The sequence below is a fragment of the Alosa sapidissima genome, chromosome 13 (assembly GCF_018492685.1).
Source record: "Alosa sapidissima isolate fAloSap1 chromosome 13, fAloSap1.pri, whole genome shotgun sequence".
In the NCBI taxonomy this organism is placed as follows: Eukaryota; Metazoa; Chordata; class Actinopteri; order Clupeiformes; family Clupeidae; genus Alosa; species Alosa sapidissima.
Genome location: NC_055969.1, coordinates 32,502,304 through 32,523,690, shown reverse-complemented (window position 1 = coordinate 32,523,690; position 21,387 = coordinate 32,502,304). Strand labels below are relative to the sequence as shown.

At 41.9% G+C, this 21,387-nt stretch overlaps 1 long non-coding RNA gene across 1 annotated transcript; it reads right to left on the bottom strand.

The window, feature by feature from the left end:
- Positions 1-1,973: 1,973 nt before the first annotated feature.
- On the bottom strand, positions 1,974-20,004 carry LOC121680784. The gene is made up of 3 exons (XR_006021818.1): positions 19,869-20,004; positions 18,976-19,037; positions 1,974-2,415 (listed from the first exon to the last, which is right to left on the bottom strand). It is a non-coding gene; the product is annotated as an uncharacterized LOC121680784 (long non-coding RNA).
- Between the last annotated feature and the right edge of the window lie 1,383 nt (positions 20,005-21,387).

The following is a 21,387-nucleotide window of genomic DNA, read 5'->3' as shown; positions in this document are numbered from 1 at the left end:
GTGCACTGTATCATGTAGCCACTCTGCGTCTTTTTATGTTCGCGTCCGCATTAAATCCATTCCACTCACGTTATCAGGAGAATACAGTAGCCTAAAGTTTTATTTTGACGCTTACTTTGGTCTCACTCATTGCATCCAAATAACAGAAATAGCAAAGTCCAAGTCTTGTTAGGGTAAGTTAAGCTATAAGCACATAGCCAATTAAACATGAAGAAAAAAGTGAACGGGACACTTTTTGAAACTATTTCAGCTTGTGTAGGCCTATCAGTGTTTTCTGAACATATTGAACACACTTTTAGAAATACCGTGATAATACCGAAAACCGTGATCATTTTGGTCACTATAACCGTGAGGTTAAATTTTCATACCGTTACATCCCTATGTATGACACATCATTTAAGGTTAGGGATTTAATACTTGTTTTATAAAAACTATGTTATAATTACATGATCATTGTTTCTGGTAGAGTCACGCAGAGCATTGGTTAGGTGGAAACATTGATAAAACAGGTCTGACACAAGACAGGTTACGGCCTGCACTGGTTACTTTGAACACCCCTGCTATTAACAGCTAAACATCTTTATAAGGTACATGAGCATGAAAACACACTCTGCACCGGGAGGTTAAGTAATCCCACCTTTCCCTAACATGGCAGAACACAGCTTGAACACATGGTATAGACCAAAGATTCTAGAACAGAGCTCTGTTCTAGAATCTTTGGTATAGACCCTTTCAAGAGAGTTCCATTATCAGCATCATATAGTTGGCCCCACAAGACTTCCTTTTTAACATTCCATATGTTATCTTAATGCAGAGGAAGTAGATTGGGGCCCAAATAGAACGTTCAAGCATTGTTTTTGTTTTTATTGTTGAAAGGGTAGACCAATACAATAAAAAAAACAATAAAAACAAAAACAATGCTTGAACATTCTATTTGGTTCCCAATCTACTTCCTCTGCAAGATAACATATGGAATGTTAAAAAGGAAGTCTTGTGGGCCCAACTATGATGCTGATAATGGAACTCTCTTGAAAGGGTCTATACTCCTCCACCACCCCGCCCTCTTCCCCCCCCCCCCTCACCTTTTCTCCTCTCTTCTCTCATGTAAAGTGTCAGTAATGAAGCAAGGACATGTGCTGTAACATAAATACTGAATGTTGTTTATGGACTGATTCTAATTAAGTATGATGTCATGTGGTTACTGTTTTTTTTTTGCTCTCGATTCCCCAGATCAGTTCCAGCCATTAGCAACATGGATCAGAGAGGGGACTAAAGGCAGGATCAGACAGGGGAGTAGAGGCAGCCATGGGCAGCCACCCCTGGGCTGCTTTCACAACCCGATCAATCACTGTCTAACACTGACCACATGCTATGTAATGCCACTCTTTGTTTTTCAGCTCTGTGTGTGTGTGTGTGTGTGTGTGCGCATGTATGCCTCTATGTGTCTTCCTGTGTGCATATGTGTGAATGTCTGTGTCCATGGCCACAGAGAGAGGCGTGTAAGCTCAGAAATATGACAGTCATCTACCATGGAATTAAAAAATCCACTACATTGTGTCTGGATTTATCACAGTAATCTACACTTCCTCCTCTTTCAAGTGATGGGAGAATTTATGCTTTGTTTATCTGCATTAGTGAGTGTTCCATAAACTACCTTTCATGTACAATTACTCTAAAATGGATTCAAGACACTACAATGTTCTTTTTCCAAGTAAGCAGCGATCTCTAACCTTTGTGATTGCAATACAACAGCTGCTTTTTCCATGCTATGACGTTGCAACCTTCACTCGCAACTTTACTGATACAGCATTAATTAAAATGTAAACAAGATATTTTGCCTCATATTGCCAAATAAAATCAGGAAAACACAACATGTTGAGATGTTTACAAAATGGTTTTCAGGGCTTATGTCGAAAGCAGTATTAGAGAAGTTGTTAACAAGTCTTTTTTAATGTATTAATAAACCATTAATAGTAGAAGCACTTACATGTAATATTCTTATAAGCCATGTGCAATGTAATGCACTCAATAAACATCAAGTAAAAACTATACACCAGGGGTTGTATGCAGAGCGCTGTTCAAATACCAGCATGGATATCTGTTGTGTTAATGTGGCCATGTGTTCATGTAAACTGAAACATACATTAAGGCCTTCTCAGCTTCTAAAACTCTTTGCCCTTTAGAATATGTGGCTTTGTTGACCAAACCGCAGTGGCAGCTGGGAGGATTTCACATTGCAGCCATGGAAGCTTCTGAGTGAGGACTTGGCAAAAGTCTGAACAGCCCCAGAGGACCAAGGACAGTGACCCTGGTTTGTTTCTGGAGGTCAAACGCAAAAGGAGAAGTTGGGATGGCGCCCACCGGCTTCCAAGAAAGGAGGTGTGTTTTGAACATCAGCAGTCAATATGTCCGATTCTGTAGCATGAGAAAACAAAAGCTTTGTTTTCTTTTTTTTTTTTTAAACAAGGTGCTTTTTGATTACTCAGGCATCATTGCTATATATAGTCAGATTTGTTCTTGCATGCATTAAGGACTGAGTCAGTTTGACCCAGACAGGTCTTGGATCAACTCAAGGATCTCCAGAGGTTTCCAGTTTCTTCGCAGCAGGTGTGTCAAACATTTGCCTTGGCTTTGACCAAGATGAGGCATGTGTTTATCAATTCACTGAGAGAGTGAGTGAGAAAGAGAGAGACAGAGAGAGAGAGAGAGAGAGAGGGAGGGAGAGAGAGAGAGGGAGGGAGAGAGAGAGAGAGAGAGAGAGAGAGAGAGAGAGGGAGAGAGAGAGAGAGAGAGAGGAGAGAGAGAGAGGGAGAGAGAGAGAGGGAGGAGAGAGAGAGAGAGAGAGAGAGAGAGAGAGAGAGAGAGAGAGGGAGGGAGGGAGGGAGGGAGAGAGAAAGAGAGAGAGAGAGAGAGAGAGAGAGAGAGAGGGAGGGAGAGAGAGAGAGAGAGAGAGAGAGAGAGAGGGAGAGACGGAGAAAGAAAAAAGATCCTGCCAACAAGTCTCTCACCAGACGCTGCCAGCATCCAAGAGAAGGGAGGGCTGGAAACACTCTCACTGAGTTTTCATCTGAATGCAATGTGCTTTACCATCCATCCGTGAAATACTTCTCGACAACACGACTCGATGGCTAAGTCTGACCATTTTGTGTACATGTATGATTTTGGTAGACACTTGTTACGTGCAATATGCATAAGCAAATCACATGTAATTGAGCTGAAGAAGAAAATTATTTAATTTGGGCCTGCATAACATGAAAATGCATTTTCTAGAGACAGAGGTTGAAGTTAGGTCTTGTGTTCTAACCCCAACACCATGTCCTTACGGCATGCAACACAAGTGACAAAATCAGTTTGATGACTTTTTTGTCAAACTGGATGTGAGCGAAGCAGTGCTGTGCAGCGCAATGCGGTGCAACGGTTTAAGCAGAACTTTTGTCAGACACCAATTTCTTTCTGTTGCTTCCGCTGTTCTGCTATATTTAGCAAGAAACATGACACAATAGAACAGCATATTTAACAGATTCAGTGTGTGGACAGAGAGAATTTAATGCTTTGCGATGCTCGCATGCATTTAAGATAAGCTGTAAAGAATCTGGAGACAGTGTGTATAGTATTTTGGCTTGAATTTTTACATCCTTACTTCCACTACCTGGTAGTATATTGGAATGTTAGTGCCCTCCAAGGTTTTTCTATGCAGCTCATTCCTCACCATAGTGATGCAATGGGCGTTTCATCTCTGGCAAACACCTGTTTCATCTTTTCCTATGAAATGGATTGTTTATTTAAAGTAACACGAAGGCACACAGCACTGATCTATTGGTGTCACTAGTGTTTATAAGATATTGCTCCACGAGCATGAAGCCGGGTGGGGGAAACATGATCCAAATGAAGAGATCCCTCAAACTCATAAAGCACTCAGATGATCTAAGAGGCCTCTCTTGAAGAAGAATTTATGTGATAAATGCTGCCATACGCCCCTTCTCCACTTTGTTCTTCTCGAGCGAACCAACCACTTTGTTCTTCTTGTGCGCGTGTTCAAGCAGTGGTCCACCCCTTGAACACGCACACAAAGATACTTGATATCACACATTTAAGCAAAAGCAGCGCAAGGGCAGATGAAGCATGGCAAACGTTGTCTCCCAATAAATTTGGTGTTTATTGTGTCAGTAAACCACATTAATAGCATTGCAGCCATAATCCTGTTTTAAAACCGGTGAATGTGTTTGATTAGAGAAAGAAACTCCAATTCAAATGGACCTCAGACAACTCCTCTTGGCTCTGAGTCCTGCCTTAATTACTCCCAAGGAATGATCATTATTTGCTGGCTTGATGTAGGTCCAAGTCAGGTCCAATAAAACAACACACATTTTTAACTCTTCATTACCGGGCCTGATTCAGACTGACGGTTTGTGAGTGAGGGTTCTCAGTAACTGTGCTCATATAAAGAACACACATGACTGCCTGATATTGGAGACGTCCCCCACTTATTCCTATTGGATCTTTCAAAAGAAAAGTTGTCAAGCTAACTGCTTACTGTTCTCCACATGTCAACATTAACATACAATACGTATTTCCATGGAGCAGTCAGATGATCGTTAAAGGACTATTTATTGATGACGCTTATGTCCCTACATCTGTCTGCATGTCATTGTCACACACCTACTCCGGCTATGGATTTCATCACCTGTTGGATGTTTATGTACAGGTGTACTGCCGCCAGGAATTGAAAGGAATGGCATCACAAAATGCGAACCAATCACAGGGACACAATAGTATTTTGTCCTCGGCTAGTTTTCTGTGATTCATGAGATGAAACTGAAGGTATCCTGAGCAGGAAAGTAGTGAGAAGGAGTTTCCATATTTTTGTCTGGTGACCTCTGAACCTGAGGTGAACTTGATTTTCCCTCCATGATTAATGGCTATTTCAGTACCATGGACAGCTCTGCGATGTCATGCCACATGTGTCCGATTAAATACATCAGCTTCTGACATATTGGCTGCAAGGGCCTAAAACTAATCTGTACTAAACTAATCTAAGTGCTTTGTTATAAATGAAGACAAAAGACAAATGGAGGACTCCGTACAGCTCAGCCTTAATGATCTACAATGGGGCCTGCCATATAGCTGATTGCCTTCATTCAATCAGCAAGCAGTATTGAATAGTTAATTAGCTGCATTGTGCAACCTAACTAGACTGAGGGGTTTAGTCTTGGCTCACTTGGTAATGTTCATGCTTTGCATTAAGCTTGGTTTAACTAGCATTAGTTCATGTGTTATTGAACATGAACAAAGCATGCATTGAACTATTAATAAAACGCCAAGTGCTGTTATTACAGTGGGCAGTGCTTCGACTGGGCCAGCTATCACGCGACTTTAATTTGTATTTTTCCAGTGACGCTGCAACGACGCTGCAACAACCCAAACAACCGGCAGATGTCTCGAGTGAGCAGGGTGTCTCGTAAAAAGAAATGGAGCCTGGAAAACCCTACACAGACTTCACTACAGACTTTAGCAGACTGGTTTAGAAATAATTTAATAGCCAGAAATATGCCTGCCCTGCCCTAATAAAGAAATATTTGGTTAACTGCGAGTGAATCCCGTAGAAGAAACGCAGGACAAATTATACATTCTGGTTTTCTCCCGAGTGCAACGATGATAGACAGACATCATTTGGACAAAATATAGAGCATATTATACTCCGTTGCTCAGCCAAATGCCTTCCTGTTACGTCCTGTTATCACGGAGTTACAGGCGATAAACGATTTTTGATGGTCACACGTTTACTTCATTAGCGTTTATTTTTTTGATTATTAAAGAGTGTTTTTCATTTAAAGGCTTGACTTCGTGCTTATTCAGTAGAGCATTTAGGGCTCTCCTCAATCCCAGACGTTCACATTGCATGTTTGTTTGTAATGGATGCAACCGCGAGAGTTGTATGGACTGGACTATGTTTTTTTTTTTTTTTTTTAAACGGCGACGAAATTGTGAATTTCCAGAGCGTGTTACTCCACACTCGGCAATCGACTCCTACGGACTTTCCCCTAAAGACGCCAGCTGCAGCAGCAACATTTCTGGAAAGGTACTGGCTTGATGAAATTCATTCTGGACTCTCTATCCGACCACATAAAGACCTCGGGATACTTCGGTTTGGCTTTAGGGACCCTCTACTCACTACCACGTAAGTGTAATGTTGTTTGGAACTGTAGAAGAGGTATAAAAATAGCGTTTTGTAGCAGCGAAATGACATGCCCGGGTCACTTCCAGGCTAACACGTTTTGACTAAAAACGATAAAATCGAACTTTCTCAAAACACATGACATGATTTTGATGTCAACTCAACGTATATACTCCCAATCATCCGTAAATTGATCTAAAGTGCATTTTACTCCGGATAATTCCTTTAAAGCAAAAATAATACATATTTATTATGGTACCTAATTGACCAGTAATAGAGAGCTACAGCAGACCCTTTCGCCTCTCTGTTCCTCAAATGGATGCTACAATGGAGTCAGAAGTACTAGAGCATCACATTTCACTGTCTTCATAAAATTTCTTTGGGTTCCCTCAACATCTTCTATTGAGTCTATATTATTAGAGATGCACCGATTGCAATTTTCTGGCCACATGTTAATGACATTATGACTGACTATTCACATATTACAACATTACTCCATTCATCATCAGGAAGATGTAAGAGTTCCGTTCAGTCGAATTTTGTTCAATAAACTATGAAATCTGTTGTTTACATAGTTTGTTTAAAATTGCCCTTCAATTGCAAAAATATTCTTTTTATAAATTGTAATCAGAGATTTGCGTATTCAGTGACATATGGTTCAAATGACACTACACCTGTGCAATGTGTTCTTTAATCAAAGTCTTTTAAACACAGCAGACAATTTTAGTATTTATTCCGGACACTGCCAGGCTCTTTTGTACAGATGGATGTATCTGAACTGAGGGTGTGCTGTTTGTTTCATCATCTGCATGTGTGTGCCTAAGTGTATGTGCGTGACCATCTGTGTGTGCATGAGTGTGTGCTTACAGGTCCCTGTGAATGAATATGCCTTTAGGTGAGTCTACCAACACTTCCTTTCAGGGTATTGTGTATTTGTGCATGTGTCTGTGTGTGCATGTGTGTGGCCATATGCTGTCTAGGCACCGGTGCATCTGCGCGTGTTTGCATGCACATGTATGCAGAGTGTGTGTTAGTGTGCGTGTGCATGTGTGTGAGCTGGCTTACGGGCTCTTTCAGTCTGGGGTCTGGGAGCTCTCTTCTCCTCAGGGCCACATTGCGTCATCACCAAACGCCATTGTGGCCATCTGGCCTTGACATGATATTTCCTTTTTATCACCTGCTCATTGTGGGGGAAAAACAAGTCTGGTTCCTCTCAAACAGACACATGCACTGCCCACTCGCCTAATTGCTTACTGCGTGGAAGAAAATAGTTTTTTTTCCCTCCAAAGTGAAGAAGGCAGAGGTTTCGAGGTGTAAAATGAAAGAGAGTTTCAACACCTTCTTTCTCCCCATCATCCCCTTTCAGACTATACACAAAGCTGCAGTCTCTGGCTCTTTTGAAGTGAACATGTAATCTCACTGCATGAATTCGTAGGGAAACATTTCAGTGGGGAATATATTGGTTCCAATAGATGAAATAGGGGAATCCAATAATGCTGACTGGGTGGCTTCAAATGAAAAGTAAGCGGACTGTCATCCTAAATCCTGCCAAATAAATTACAAAATTCTATCATACTGCCTGACAACACAGATGGTTTGCATTTATAAGGGAGAAAGGGTGTGAAGGATTATGCCACTATCCAAGTCTGACACTAGCATAAAATATTGGTAATAACCAACATTTGAAATACATTGTGACATGAAATTACTTCACTGGGAAAAGTAATTATTATTTATTAGTAGTTATTATTTGCTTGTGATACATCATTATTGGAAAGTGCCTCAGTTAGAAAATGGGAAAAGAGGCTAAATTAACATTTTCTCTTACATGTGCAGTGTAATGGCAAAAGGTTCTTTATTAAATAAATACATTTATTAAAATAAATTGTGGTGGCAGATGCCCTTTTTTGTTTGTTTATTTGGAGGTCTCGTGCATAAGTACTCGGAAGTATCTCTGCAATTAGACATTCACTTGTGGGCTTTCTTCCACAATGGCAAGAACATTTTGCTGATTATTCTCTCAGGTCCATATATGCCTTAATGTGAAACCTTTTCTACTCCCCACCATAGCTGAAAGGGCCACGGATATTTGTGTAATTCCCATTAAACTGACTGTCTTGCTCCGAGATACTTCAATGGTAAAAGTACCCAGAGTGTACACATTTTAAAAGCCTCTTTCAGCAAATATAAAACACATGCGTTCCACATATGTAAGCAATGAACATTTTCTGGCCCCTTGTCCCCAATTTTAGCCGTCACACAACACAAGCATAGATAATAACAATGATGACTGCCCAAAACACATTTATTGCATTTAATTGTTTAGCTGGGCATTTTTTAGTCAAGGTTAAATGTAAAAAAACAAGTCACTGTGTCAGATCACACCAACTGTGCTCTAAGTAAAGTCATGTGTAAACATTTATCGTAATACCAGTAATATGTAATTAGAGATTTGGTTTCTTTGACCCAGCAGCCACAAGGTATCATAAAATGGAGCACTACGTTTTAATGTAAACAACGGGGGAAAGATATACTGCCACCTTGAACGTGTTTCGTCTCTGAAGTGTCGTCGGATTTCATTTTTTGGCCGCCTCAGACACCCTGTTAAGTTTTTGATGGATTGTTGCGCTATTATTTACTTGCCTACATGAGGAGTGAACAAACCCAGAGTTCCCCAGAATCCACGATGTAGCGCTAGATTGTCTGAAAGCAACCACAAAAGCCCAGGAGATTTCCACAAACAGTTTTGCATATTTAACTCCAAGAAAAGACAAAGACTCTGGTCTAGACGGATAAAACAAAGAACTGCTGACCAACATGTCAGTCATGTCTTTTTCCTAATCAGTGGCATGTTTGCTGTGTGGTCTTTGGAGCGGAGCCGTATTTGCAGTGGCATCTGTTGTAGTACCCCCCAAAAAAGAGTGACTGCTATTTATCTTAACTGTTGAGTTGTTAAGCTGTTCGATTTGATCAGTCCCCAACACACTTGAACAGATAAACACACATCTGGGTCTGAGGCATTGCTGACACTGCATTCACTATGGCAAGTAGTGAATGCATAATGTGCACTGTGGGTTGTTACGGTTGGTGGGGTCAGAGAAGATATTTTGATGAGCAGACGAGGCTGAGAAAAGGGTTCGAGGCGTATTTCATCAAGTCCTGCTTAAAGACGGCATTGCGACGGGTTTGTTTTGAGAGAAAATAAGAGAATGAGACAGAGGAAAGGGCTTCTAAGCCTCCTTGGGTCTCTCTCGTTGCGTTCAATTTCCTTATCTCTTCGGGTCTCTGGTTTCTTTCCAATATCCTCGTTCCACTTTCCCTGCTCCCCTCCACCCCCATCACACACACACACACACACACACACACACACACACACACACACACATGCAGACACACGCACACACACACAACCCCCCTTCATCTTCCAGTCTGGGCACCCTGCACTCAAAAGCTAGCACACTTTTTCACTGTCTCTCCTGGGGTAACATATTCCATATGTCTTCATAGGTCTGTACCTTTTTTGCATTAGATTGATCAACTCATTGGACTTGGTTGGTTCCAGCTCTCCGAGACCCCAACCAAACACCACCCCACCCCCCTATTCCCCTTTGCCTCCTCTCTGATTCACGTGAACACAGACAATTTGGCCCAATCACCTTCTGCATGTGTCTTTCATAACAACGATCTGCGTGGTCTCCGTGAAAAGCAAGCTTTCAAAGGGGGGCTCCTTCCACGGATGGACGGCAGAGTCATTCCAGCATATGAAATACCTACAAAGCTATTGTTGCTTACCATACATCCCTCAGACCTTTTTTGTTTTGCACTAAACTCTGTAAGCCCCAGAAACCATTTAAGTGATCTGTGTACAAAGCTTGGATCACGATCAATAGGCTAAATTACCACTGAATTAGAAGTTTTTGCTCTCACATGAGTCAGGTCTCTGTACATAAAAGCTTCCTTAGGATCTTTTCATAGTGAAGCTAAAGCTGTTAATAGACTTGTTACCAGTTTGTCTTTGACACTCCTTTCTTTGCACTGACCAAAGATAGTATATTTTCTGCACTGTTAAACACTTCCTCTCTTTTCCGAAACTTCTTTTAACAACCTCATTTTGCAGCCGGCACTTGAGACTCCTCTTCCCCCCTCCTCCTCCTCGAGCAATGTGGATCTGCTAGCTCCTCGGCTCTGTCTTTTCTCACCTCCACTCATTTAGGCCTTGATAAGAGCCCTCCAGCTGTGGCTCTGCGGGGCTGCGACGCTTCCTCACGCAAGCGTCTGCCTCGTCCTGTTTCATTTACTCAGCTTCGTGCTGGCCCTATGGCATCACTTGTGCTCTCTCTCTCTCTCTCTCTCTCTCTCTCTCTCTCTCTCTCTCTCTCTCTCTCTCTATATATATATATATATATATATATATATATATACAGGAAAGGCACTTTTAAACCATACAGTATGTACACAATACAAATTAAAGTTTACCTTGGCCAAGGCGCTTTAAAAGCCAATGTCCTCAACCCCAGCTTCAAACAAGCCAAATAACCGTGGAGGGTCTGACATCAAAAGAGAGAGAAGCAACGAATCGGAAGTGGGGGGTTGGGGGAGGGAAGGGCAGGCAAGAGGCCTCGGCAAACCTGAGACTCTGTTTGGTGCCATTTATCCTTTCCTCTTCAAAAGGCACTCATATGTCCCCACCATGCAGCCTCTCGTGCGTTAAAAGAGCACAATCAGCTCCCAACCAAGTTTCTCAGTATCTGTTTTATCAATGCCAGCACCCAAGTCAATGTACTTACAAATCGACTATGATGTGTACCTTCCCTTGAACAAAGAAAAACAATAAGACACTTCCGCAGATACTCCATCCAAAGCCCTGAGTTTGAAATATGTCCTCCCCCATTTTTCACCACTGTGACATGCAAATGGCTGCCAGCACACTCGCTGATGGATGATGGCTGTCCAGAACCCTCTAATGGCATCTCCTTGCCCTGGACACGAGTGGCTCATTGCCCCCAGGCTCGCCAAAAAAAAAGACCCCCACATTTCCCGCAGTGCATATCCTCCGCGGACAAAGACTGGCATGTGGTTAATGGGGTTAGCTTCCACCGGTGTTCCGGGGGTGCCCTGGCCATAACCTGTGGGCCCTGCGCTGCCGATGGCAGCTGAGCAGGCTTGGCCTGTCAGAGCCCATTTGCTGCAGGGCCTGAGCACAGACGCGCAGCAGCTCCCCTCTCCCACAGTCTCTGGGAGAGCTGGAAGGCTACCTCCGGTGTCCTGCCAGAGGTGAGTTTATTTTTAATGTAGCCTCCACAAATTGTGCTGCTGAACTCTGTAGTTTGATCTGTAAAGTTTTAGCTATATTCTATTGATTCCATATAAATAGATACATAGTTGGTGGTGCATTTTTTACATAGTTTGAAGGTCAAAGGTGTTTAGGGAATTTTTACCTGTGAGGCGTGCAGCCTCTCTCCTCTGATTTTGCTCGGTTGTCAGATATGCAGCCCACAGGCAGGTCTGACATTAGCGGCGTAACCAGACCCCGCCAGAAAGGTAAGACTTGATTACACAGAGTACTCATTTCATATCCTATTTTGCCTGCTCGATGAGACACGGATGTTCTTTTATGTTTCTAATGGCATTCCTTATTGGGCTCTACAACATGTGCTTTGAGAGGCAAAAAAATTGTGATAGATCGATACAATACAAAACCTCCCTTTCTGGTGGGCGCCAGCAAACCTAGTCTTACTCTTGCCTGAAAGACAAACTGTAAAAGGTCTCAGCTGTAATATTTTAACACAATGACGTAGCACCTAAATACTTCATTAATAACTCCAGAGAAAATTAAGACGACTGCTTGGCAGAACCAAAGAGCGCAAAAGTAAAAAAACATCTGAAGCAGTGGTCATAATAAGACGGAGAAAGATGAGGGGAAGTCCAGACCAAAAGTTATTCTTCAAATAAGCAGCAGGTCAGACTATTTTTCCATTTATCGAGACAAATGAATGAGTGGGGAAATCTCCGCTTTTGAAAGACCAAGGTAATGTACTGTAGGAGATTTCTGGCCGTGGTGCATCCCTGTGTTCATGCAAGCACAGTAAAAACTGCTCCCCTGACAGTTTTACTGCATTTTCTTGTCAAAAGCAGACATGCAAGCAGAGTGGAAAGGCCCTCGGCCTGTCTGTACAGACTGAAGCTCTAAAAAAAAACAGCCAAGGAGGAAAAGGGAAAATAACCTGGAGAATGATCCAAACATTGTTAAAGATCCGCCTAATAGTTGGAGTGCTCGCCATGCAGACCTCATACTACGAAGATGAGAAAAAGACAGGCATGCAAAGCCAGAGGGATCTAGAGGTTCGTTAACAAGTCAGCCATTTCCTGCAGATAGCACACGCGTCTCCAGATATCACAGCTCCAGGCATCCCACCCAGCATCTGTGACTGGATCAAGCCAGAGTGTTTTTTTCTCTCTTGAGACTAATAACAAAATAACAAAATCACAGTCTCTGATACTGCTACATCTACCCACAAAACCTCCCTGTACCCCCACCCATAGTGCCCACATTACCGAAGGAATCTGGGTCTGAAGGTTGGACCGAAACACAAGAAAGAATCGGGGTAGCTGGGGAGGGAAAGGTGGTGTCTGGCCAGTGTTGACCATAGCCTGGGTCACAGGTGGTGTATTTGCAGCTGTGAGTTTGGTTGTAAGCTGTAAATCTTCTAAACTGAGCCAATCGAAAATGTCATGGAGCTCGTAAGTGTAGATATTCCAAACAAGTTCCCAAACATCGGTTATCTTGAGTGCATGGAAATTTGTTTATCTCAATAATACAAACAGATAGTTTTATTTTCTGAAAGATGCAAGCGCGATGTGATTATAAAGTCATAATGTAATCTCGTAAAACATAGGCATGTCTAAGTCTTGTAATGGTAATCTGTTCTTGCAGTCTCAGAGGGGGAAAAATGGGGGATAAATGTATTACGGCACATTAATTCAGGAGTCTGTCACATTCCATTGTCTCAGCATCAACTTAAATTAGATGGCTGGCATAGTAGGCTATCCAACACTTCCAACTATAATTGAGATCAAACACGGAAGGAAATTTTCATTTCGCCTTCAGAAATCACCCCCGACAGATTTGCTGATTCAAAGACTTTCTGACCTGCATGTATTGGCTATAGATCCCACTCCGAGAAATCTTACAAATTTACATGGCTCACTTATTTTTAGACTTTCATGCATGCTTTCATGTCATTACCGTGCGGTTGAAAAACGAATCCAGCAAGAAATCTTTCAGCTGCCCATCTGGGGGGAAAGTCAGCCACTCTACAGGTAGGAAAAGAGCCAGAGTGCCAACTAGGTGAACAGCCACAAAACCAAAAAAAGGTAAGTGACTGACGTTTTCGCACAAGAATAAGAAAAATGTCAATAGTAGTCTGGGTGCACGCACACAAACACACACACAGATAAACACACAGATACACACACAAACACACATTATCCTGTAGCCACTCTGCGTCTTTTGATGTTCGCGTCCACATTAAATCCATTCCACTCACGTTATCAGGAGAATACAGTAGCCTAAAGTTTTATTTTGAACGCTTACTTTGGTCTCACTCATTGCATCCAAATAACAGAAATAGCAAACTCCAAGTTATGGTGGGGTAAGTTAAGCTATAAGCACATAGCCAATTAAACATGAAGAAAAAAGTGAACGGGACACTTTTTGAAACTATTTCATCTTGTGTAGGCCTATCAGTGCTTTCTGAACATATTGAACACACTTTTAGAAATACCGTGATAATACCGAAAACCGTGATCATTTTGGTCACTATAACCGTGAGGTTAAATTTTCATACTGTTACATCATATTGAAATTTGCAGTGGTCTCTTAATTTTGAATATGACAGCCAAGTCATTTGAATGTCACTGTACAGTGGTCTCTTAATTTTTTCTAGAGCTGTATATGCATGAAGGGTTCAGGTGCAAAACCAATTAAGTCCATTTTTGATGAATTTACAGAAATATAAATACATTTATATTTGTTAAACTTGATATCAGTCAAACTGTGTTGATTTGATTTATTTTACTTAAAAACCTAAAAAACAACCAAATGGCAGTTTGACAGAAATGACCTGGAATTGACAATAAAAACAACATGTATTTTGCACATTTGTGAAGATGGACTTGAACTGAACTGTTTTTGCATCTGAACTCTTCATATAAAAAGAAATTCATATGCTTTCTCCTACATCTACTCCTCTTATTCATTTTTCTGAATGAAATGGATGTTCTTCACAAAAGAAAAAAAAATCACGCAAAAGCTGTTAGTAGTTATGAGAGCTTATTGTGCTTCGCTGTTTTGTAGGTCAACATGTCCTCCCTCCCCATTAATTGGTGTCTCGGTGTATCACGCGAGGACTGCAACAGATGTTTCGCATTATCCTGGGAGGATCCAGGAGAGAGACAGTGAAAGAGAGAGAGGCAGGACATCTCTGTTTGGAGCAGGTTCACCAGGGGCCTTCCTACACCAACTGAGGCCCTGCTCATCTACTCTTCTGTCAGCCAGGCCAAGCTTGGCCAGGCCCAGCCACCCTCCCCGCGCCCCACCCCGGCCAGTCCACACACAAGGACGCGATTAAAACCACACTGCGGAGCATGAATGAAAATGAAAGACGCCGAACTCCACTTCCAGTCTGGGAGTGGCAACAGTTCCATGACACAGGATGAGAGGCCTGATGAGGATGATGATGAGTGATCTGACCCTTTTCCTTGCTGTTCTCCAGTCTACCGGTGCCAGACAGGTGGAAGACTCACACGAAAAAAGCACTTACTATAAGGGCAATTCCAAGGAAAATGGACTTTTTGTCACATCCATAACGCCAGTGAAAAGCCTTGGCATTTGTATTATATGAATGATAATTCATTTTTTGTGCATTTTTTCTCATTTACATTCTTCAGCCAAAAATAGCAAATGCTCAAATTCCATGTAATCATTCGCATCATACCATACCATCACATTTTATTGGCGTTATGGATGTTACAAAAAATTTAATTTTCCATGGAGCTCCTCTGTGCAAACACATGTGTTTTGCGTTGGCTTTTTAGTTATTTGTTTGTAGAAAATTATTTTCTCATTGTTTTTTTGTATATGTTTTATATGTTTGTAAAAAAAACTTTTGTCACAGCAATATCCAAGCCTTTATCATTCCCAGTTTATGTCATTGCATGGATATATAAAAGACATGTGGTACTGGGTTATATTATTAGCTAATTTGTAGTCTTGGACAAAAACATCTCATTTAGGTCTTTTCCACAAACAGAGAACCGTTCGGGAACTAACATTTGAGTGTTGCGACCAAACAAAAAACGGTTCAGAACATGGCACTTTGGTTCGGAGCTTAAACCAGAAAATAGTTGTTTTTTCCTGCGAACCGCAGTGGGGGTGTCACTTTACCGTTCAGAGGAGAGAAGGCTTTAAACCATGCGTTTTCCCTCCTTGTCAACTGTTGCCATGAGTAAACAAAACTAGTCAAATAGCACTAGTAACTAGACACAGCTAATTTCTGCCGTTTTTACGGGACAACTGTCATATCATTCTCCCGTTCATGCATCTCATTAACTTTTGTTTTGCATGCAACACCCATTGTTGATGACGCACCCTTGGTTGAGTTCAAAACGGGTGGACATGCGGGCTGGTTCATTAGATAGCACCACGGTTCAAAGGATTCTGAACGGAACCGGTTCAAGAATGGGTTCGCTGTCGGTGGAAAAATGGCTATTACAAAAGTGTCATTTTAAACACATTAGTTACAAGCTAGCACACTACAGTACATGTGTTGAAGGAAGTGAAAAACAAACAGTCCTTAACCCCACAGCTTTTCTCTCTCCCTTGGTTACGGGTTGCTAAAATAACAATGCACAAACAGCTAACAACGTGCTAATGAACACTTGGGCACAAAGCTCTGGCAATGGAGGGCTTTCAAAGCTGGCACCATGTGTGTCTGCAGCACCTGTTTCCTTCATTTGTTTTCTTTTTTTTTTTACAATCATAGATCTCTAGACACAGAGAGCAAACAAACACAATTACGTAAGGGCACCCACCCACTCTCCCCTAAGTGAAATGAAGTCAACCAAACCCCCATACTCATGTCTGTTCCCCTTGTCAAAGCCCACCCAGGACTGCACTCTATATTCTACCCATAAGTCTGTTTGTTCCAGTGCCCAGAACGCTTTGGGGAAGAGGGGAGGTTGCATTCAATCAAGTCCTCTCTCTGCTTAACAGCATTAAATCAAACACTTCTCATATAAGGCAAACCAAGGCTTTTCCAGGCTTATAGACATTTTTTTCCAACTGATTCTTGCTCGGCTCCACTTTTCGACAGTTAGCATGACCCCCGCATGAGAAGTCTTGACACACAGACCACCATAACCACCACTTCAAGGCAATTACAGCCCACAAACACGGGTCGCCTTTCTCTTTTAAGACCCTGTTCGGCTTCCCTCATCTCATAACTCTGTTCTATTCTGCAAAAGCAAAGCAAAGCAAAGCAAAGCAAAGCAAAACGGCTTGAGTCAGGATATGGCCGAGACTGTGGTGTGTGTAGATTCAGAATACCAATGAACTCATCTGGTCTTGTTTCCCTATGGTCTTTAGGGAATGCTCATTTGCTAATGTTAGGAGGCAAATAAATTGAATTGAGATTGAAGTGAGCACATTAATGGAGTGTGTATGTGTTGCAGACCTGTGTACATACACGTGTGTGTGTGTGTGTATGGTTGTATGTGTGTATGGCGTAAACATGTGTGAGAGAGTGTGGACTTAGAACAGATTACAATGTCGAACACGTGTTCGACTCAGGGTTTGACAAATTTGCAACTTTTCTGTGTATTGGAATGGCCGTTGCGGCCAGGAATGAGAGGAATGGCCTCCCACATGGCTGGATCTACCCTTTTCACCACAAATTAGCAGCATGACTAACAGAGGAGAGACGGAGAGAGAGAAAAAAGCGAAACAGAGAGCAGGACGTCTCCACAGAGAGTGCTGAAATCATTTTCACACAAGGAGAAAAAAAAACACTCTTCTTTACCCCCACCACCACCACCACCACCCACCCACCCAAAGAATGAACTGTGAAAACAAGCCAGGAGTTTCATGTGTGAGCTGGAAGGTGTTCTTTACACAAAGGGCTCACACAATAGACAAGATAGTGTGGTGTTGGAAGTGCATTGTGAGATTATAGATTGACGATTTTAGAAAACCACCATCTTGGGTCATTAAACATGAGAAGGGCCCTGATACAATCTGACATTAAGTTCCAGTCAATTTGAAACATGTGCTGTTTTCTATAAACCTCACATTGGAAACTGGGAAGCTGAGTGCTTGAACATCACATTCTCTAGCACTCTTCCAGTCTGGGAAATGTTGCTGTTTCAAGCCCAGCCAGCATGAACAACATATTGTGTAAAACACAATGGCAAAGCGGCTTTCTTCATACCTCTGCCCCACGCATGTGTTATTTTATATTGGTATTTATACAGAGGGGGTTGTGGTGGTGGTGGGGGTATCCCATCGAGTTACAATCACAACTGAGAGACGCAGCGAGCCAGCGCAAAACCGCACAGCCCTGGAATCCTCAGTATGTTACTTTCACTCCAGCAACCTCAAGAATGACACTGACTGTGGAACAGGAGCCCAAAAACAACTAACAGACGACAAGAGAAAAGACACAACTGTTATGATAGAGGACGAAAGACATTGAGAGAGAAGATAAAATGAGAAAGAGAAGGATGCAGACAGAGACAGAGAGCATCTGAGAGACAGAAAGACAGCAAGCAAAATGAGATGAAATGTGAACATCCCACGTCAGACACAGGTAATTTTAGACTGGGTTAGTCTAAAGGCCGTTAGCTGATTCTTGTTTTTCAATCACGATGTGGGGCCTGGTTAAGTGGTCTAGCGTTCTCTCATTTAGGGGCGCTTAATTATAATGAGTTGAAGGAGCTGGGGCACACTCCAAAGAGCAAGTGACTGGCTATTAGAATATTATTACAAACCTGAGAGCCTTGTTTAGGGGACTGATTACCTACTCATGTGGGAGGCATAATTTGCTAGGAATGTGTGTGGGGGGTAGGGGGTTGGAAAGCTAGTTTGAAGGGGTAATGGAAGCATCATGGCACATTCAGTAATTACAGTACCTGAAGTAGGAGGGAAAGGGTGGAGGGGTGCCGTTTCAAAACTAATTCAAATCTTGTTTTGATTTCTGGTCTCCGTCAAGGCTGGGAAAAGTAAACCAAAGCTTTGCCATAATTTACCTCTACATTTTTCCCTTTCCTGTCTATGAGACTAATGTCATAAAATACAGAACCTGCCAATTCCAGTTGTTCAAAAAGGAAGGTCGATCGTGTTTGCCAGTGGAATGTTACTGTTTCTTTTAAAAAATTATATTATTAATACATTTCACCACTGGAGAGGAGTCCAAAACTGCCAGCTTATCTTTGCATTATTTGGACGAGATCAATCAACATTACATTACATTACAATGCCATATGATTTAGCAACACTTCAAGCTTTATCTGTCAACTCACCTCTGATAGTAATAATGCTAGCTAGTCTATTTGAACAATACAAGAATTTGGAAGAGGACTGAACTGTTTTCAATCCAAAAATGTTCTGAGCTAATCTTAAATTATTACAGCTGAGCCGACATTCGATTTCTGTGCATCTCTTTAAATTGTAGCTACTGAACCTGAGCAGCTACAGTAACTTGCAGTTGCCCTTTATAGCCTGCAAAAAACAAGATGGGACTCACAGACTTGCATTGAGGAAGCAGACATTTCAAACTGCCAATTCCTTCTTCATGATGGATATGTTCTGCAAAAAACAATGAGAACAATTAGGCTACAACATGGACACTCAGCGTAGACCTCCACCAAGGATCAATGCCATATCTCACGCCACACATGTAGCGCCCCCATGCCACAGTAATGGGCATGGCACTCTAAACTAACCAAATTCTAGGCCTATTTAGGGCGCTCTGAGTTTGATATCGTAGGCTATCTATTAGGTTTTAAAAGGTAGGCTTTTATAATGAAAAAACAAATCTTAAATGTTCCAAAAAATATATGTAAGCTATGTATATTTATATATAAAAGTATCTCTTATTTTCCCTTTACGATACAAGTAGGCCCATCACCCAAAACAATGTTCATGTGCAACAAATTAGCCTACCTATTTCATCTTTGAAGGGGACTTACAGTAACAATACACGTGGCATGCGCTTTGCTCGCAGCTAGGTTGCTCTTGGTTGAGGTAATGTCCCAAAGATTTTTGTTGTGCTTGCCGCTGGGCTCAGCGAAAAATACTTTTGATTTACATTGCACCAAAAGGGGCAAAATGCGCTTTCCTCAGCGCAGCTGCAGGCCAGTTCTTGCGCGCGCAAGCCATTGACAATAATGGGTTTCATTGCACAACGCTGCCTCTTTCCCGTACAATGTGAAAGGCCCTTGACAATAGATTAGCCTACTTTGAGTGAGCCTCGCACTGGTAATACAAATGGAAAATACAAATGTGAGATTCAATGTACACATTTGCAAATGTTACACTCAACAAACTTCAAGTGCAAAGCCAGTTCAGTTCAACTGTCCAAACCTAAAGGCCCACTGCAGGCAAACAAAAATGGCATGTCAATTGACGTTAGCCTACCTTGTGCAGCTGCAGTTCCCTCATGCAGTTGAAGTAGAGTAAAATAGCCTAACAACCTCCTGCACACACATGAATCTTATTCTTAGGATATCATTCCCTTCGAGCTAGCTAATTTGTTCGTCTTAGCCTCCCGAACAGAAAACTATTCTCTATGAAAACATTTAGCCAAGTCCTTAGCCTAAATTTTCACAGTGGATAACCCATTTCACTTTCACGCTTGACTTGACCACTCACGTTAGCTGGCTAACTAAAATGCTGCCACACCTGGCTTCACCATTAGACTGAGCATAAACATGTTTTAGGCTACTCACACAACTTTGAAAATGTAGACTGATGTCTCATGCAGTCTTCTAGCCAATTAAAACTGTCACTCAAAGTTCAAGGAGAGCTATATTACCTATACATCATGTTTAGACTTCTTAAGATTTGAATAACCATCTGCTCCCTTCAATCTTGCTCTCTCTCTTTCCTTCTCCTTTAGCAATAGCCACAACAGGTTCAGAGGTCAAATTACTTGACAGTCAATAACAAACAGAAAAAAAAAAAAAATCACATTTTCAAAATGCAATTCAAATACAGACAATGAAAAAGAAATACATTTGTCATAGCCCATTTCACTGAATAGCCTATTTCTATTTGTTTCTGAACACTTTTTTACATAATAAAATAAAATAAAATATAGCACATGCAGGGAATATCCCCCTTAAATGTGTTGTTAAGTAATAACTAGTTTAACCTTTTGCATTGTAAGTAGCCTAATTGATTAATCACTTCATTGTTAAATTAGTTAATCATGAATGTGACAGATCATTGCTTATATTTATCAGCACCTTGCTCCTTGCTTATATTCCCTTGTTTGAGCTACTGCATGATGGGGCAAACGTTGTCAAAAGCAATTTGTACATCCACACTCCCACACGCATACTGTACACTCAAGCAAACACAGACACAGACACACACACAAACACACATAATGAATTCTCAGTGCCATGTTACTAGGTGCTCTGAGGCACTGACAAGCAGTCCCAAGGCTGCTGGGCTGGGCGGCTTTCATTTGCAGTTGTTTGTACGTTTGCAGAATGTGTAAATGATGAAGGAGGCAGGTGGCCTCCATCATCTGGCCTCCAGCTGCAGGCCTATGACTCACTTATACCTTGACCAGGCACTAAGAGAAGTACACACACACACACACTCACACACACAGAAAGACCATACCACCATGCACACACGGTACCCCTGCACAGGGCCAGACACTGGGAATAGGAGTGAATTGACAGCTGCCTCCTCAGTGTCACTCTCAGAGTTCAGTGTTGGGGCAGAGACACAGAAGTGAAACTGAAAGGTGCTCGGCCTTCAGGGCATTGTAAGGAATTCCTGTAACTAAACACCCCCCCCACACACACACACACACACACACACACACACACACACACACCACCACCTCCTTCGCCACCCCCACAGTACTTCAGATTTATTCCTGGAACCCTAAATGCTGACGTCTTACTGAAAATTTGTTGAG